This window comes from Sinocyclocheilus rhinocerous, unplaced genomic scaffold (genome assembly GCF_001515625.1).
Source record: "Sinocyclocheilus rhinocerous isolate Xijiao unplaced genomic scaffold, SAMN03320098_v1.1 scaffold203, whole genome shotgun sequence".
In the NCBI taxonomy this organism is placed as follows: domain Eukaryota; kingdom Metazoa; phylum Chordata; class Actinopteri; order Cypriniformes; family Cyprinidae; genus Sinocyclocheilus; species Sinocyclocheilus rhinocerous.
Window position 1 is genome coordinate 1247975 of NW_015644353.1, and position 3345 is coordinate 1251319.

At 41.2% G+C, this 3345-nt stretch overlaps 1 protein-coding gene across 1 annotated transcript in view; it reads left to right on the forward strand.

Moving 5' to 3' along the window:
• ccndbp1 (cyclin D-type binding-protein 1) overlaps positions 1 to 3345 on the forward strand; it is a 17175-nt gene that overhangs the window by 12495 nt on the left and 1335 nt on the right. The gene's annotated exons all lie outside the window — the stretch shown is intronic.

The window sequence follows — 3345 nt, forward strand, 5'->3', positions numbered from 1 at the left end:
GTGTGTGTGTGTGTGTGTGTGTGTGTGAGTGTATGTGTGTGTGTGAGTGTTTGTGTGTGTGTGTGTGTGTTTGGCTGTAATAGTTTCCAGTGCTCATGGATGATGTGATTCTTCATTGTAGGTGTGTAAACTGGCATGTGTGCTGAAGAAAGTGCTGGAGATCACCAGGTAAGACACTGGTTTAGTCAGTTAATCACTAGTCTGCCTGAACATGATAACTGAACGCTGTTAAAAAGAGAAAATGTTATAATTATTGTTATTAGTGTTTTGCACAGTCACACATTTCCATTCCTTTCTTCCACCCTTCATCATTTTTCCCACATCAGTCACGCCCCATATGCCAAATAATATTTAAATATACAAAAAATGGCCAAAAATATATTTGCTAAAATGTTTCACTATATATATGTAAATATATACTTCTTACCTTACCAGTGTATACTGCCAGTCGAAAGTTTGGGGTCATTAAGATTTTGAATGTTTTTGAAAGAAGTCTCTTCTGCTCATCAAGGCTGAATTGATTTGATCAGAAATACAGTCAAACTGAAATATTATTAGAATGTAAAACAGCTGTTTTCTATGTGAATATCTGTTAAACTGTAATTTATTTCTGAGATCAAAGCTGTATTTTCAGCATCATTACTCCAGTCTTCAGTGTCACATGATCTTCAGAAATCATTCTAATATGCTGATTTATTAATGTTGGAAATAGTTGTGCTGCTTAATATTTTTATGAACATGTGATACTTTTTTCAGGATTCTTTGATGAATAGAAAGTTCAAGAGAACAGCATTTATTCAAAATAGAAATTGTGTGAGACTTTAGACTGGAGTACTGGCTGATGAAACCTCAGTGTTGCATCACAGGAATAAACTGTGATAGTAAAGTTCGTAGACAAACTTTAAGTTGGCTTGAAAAAGCCTAGCCAGAAAGTTTGTAAAAGTTTTTTAAAGTTTGAAGTAGTTTGAAATACTTAAAATAGTTTTAAAGATTAAAGTTTGAATGTTTTGAAGGCAATACAGTCTATCAGAAGAACAGACATAGAAAAACAGATCGCTAGGGTACTCAGGGTGTTTCTAGGGTACCTGGGGTAGTTGCTAAGGTATTGCTATGTGGTTGCTAGGGTACTTGGTAGGGCTGTCAAAAAAAATTCCAATTTCGAATATTCGTCGAATTTAAATTAAAAATCCACATTCGAATGCAAAAACGTTGCATTCGAATTTTAGGTGTAAGTTAAGAACGCAGCCTTATCAGCGGCGCACGAGATGCGAAGACGATGTAAGTGTCGTTGCATTATAATGTTTTTGTTAGACTATCCAGTTGAAGCCACTAGATGCGGCGCTGCTGCGTTGTTGTTTTCGTTTTGCGCAAGCTGCTACAGTTCAATTCCGTGTAACCGAAACACTCGGTTTAGCGGAACCTTTACGATTAATTAACCGTGACATTTTAAAGCGCGGTTAATCGCTGCATCCCTACTCAGGGTAGTTGCTAGGGTGTTACTATGCGGTTGCTAGGCTACCTGGGGTGGTTGCTAGTAGGGCTGCACGATATATCGTTTCAGCATCGATATCGCGATGTGCGCATCTGCGATAGTCACATCGCGGGATGTGCGATGTTTAGTATACTGATTGTTATATTTATACTGATTGTTTTCTTTGAACACACAGACACTGTGTCTACACCGGACGCGACACGCTCCGCACCACAACAGCTAAAGTCTGTCTACACTGGACGCGAAAAGCGACCGTTACAAATCATTTGAACTTTGTGTCAGTTTGTCATAAATAAAACACGGCATCAGTTTACTGTCGGGGATTTGTCGTGTCACACCAAGCCGCATCTATAAAGGGTTCTATAGTATTTTGTCGCGCCACATCGCTCGCGTCCGGTGTACACGGTGAAATCCACGCACATGCACGTGAACACTAAATTCCGTTCACTTCCGTGTCTATATTTGTGCCTGAAATGACACATACGCGCGAAATTGTCAAAATGCATGTCTCTGCAAGTATCCTTGTAAACACAGTTGCTTATGGTTTAGGTGAAGGTAAACTAGTGAGAAAGAAAATGGATGTGTATCACTGTTTATTTCATTTGTATCTTTGTTCTATTATATTTAGGCTATCTATGCTTGTAATTTGTTTGTTTTCTATGCTGATTTACTCGCCTACAAAATCACCCCAATCATTGATTATTTTTTTTCCAAATAGAGCTATTAAAGTCATCTGGTGATTTTTTTTTTTTTTCATATCGCAATACATATCGCAGAAAAACAAAATATCGCAATGTGAGTTTTTTCCAATATCGTGCAGCCCTAGTTGCTAGGATGTTGCTATGCAGTTGCTAAGGTACCCAGGGTCGTTGCTAGGGTGTTGCTATGCGGTTGCTAAGGTACTTTGGGTGGTTGCTAGGGTGCTACTATGTTCAAGTTCAAGTGTATTTGTATAGCGCTTTTCACGATACAAATCGTTTCAAAGCAACTTTACAGAAAATTACGTTTCTAAAATATATTTAGTGGTAGCTTATCAGTGGTGACGTGTCAGTTAATGTACATATGGCAGAAATGTACGGAAAATCAATTAAAGACGTAATCAAACAGACGATGAACACTATGTGGTTGCTATGGTACCCAGGCTGTTGCTAGGGTGTTGCTATGCGGTTGCTACTGTACTCTAGGTGGTTACTAGGGTGTAACTATGCAGTTGCTAGGGTAACTGGGTTGGTTGCTAGGGTGTTGCTATGCGGTTGCTATGGTACCCAGGGTGGTTGCTAAGGTGTTGCTATGCAGTTGCTAAGGTACCCAGGGCCATTGCTAGGGTGTTGCTATGCGGCTGCTAGGGCACCCAGAGTGGTTGCTAGGGTGTTGCTAGGCTATCTGGGGTGGTTGCTAGGGTGTTGCTGTGCGGTTGCTATGGTACCCAGGGTGGTTGCTAAGGTGTTGCTAGGTGGCTGCTTTGGTACCCGGGGTGGTTGCTAAGGTGTTGCTAGGTAGTTGCTAGGCTACCTGGGTGGTTGCTAGGGTGTTGCTATGCGGTTGCTAGGGTACCTGGGTTGGTTGCTAAGGTGTTGCTCTGCGGTTGCTAGGGTTTGCTAGCATGATTTAGATAGATTAGAAATATTAGATAAGAGTGGAAGTTTAAATGGGTTAGAAACATAGACTGTATAAAAACATGGACGTAGTGTCCGTGACGTCACCCGTAGGTGTCTGAAGAGCAGTTTTGAAGCCTAAAGTGGGCGGAGGCGGCCGTCGCCTTCTTGGCAGCGCGTCACCGCGCGTCACTCCAGGATAATCGAAAATGGGCAAAGAGGCGGGAGCTGGTTGCTGAAACCACGCCCACCTAGCTC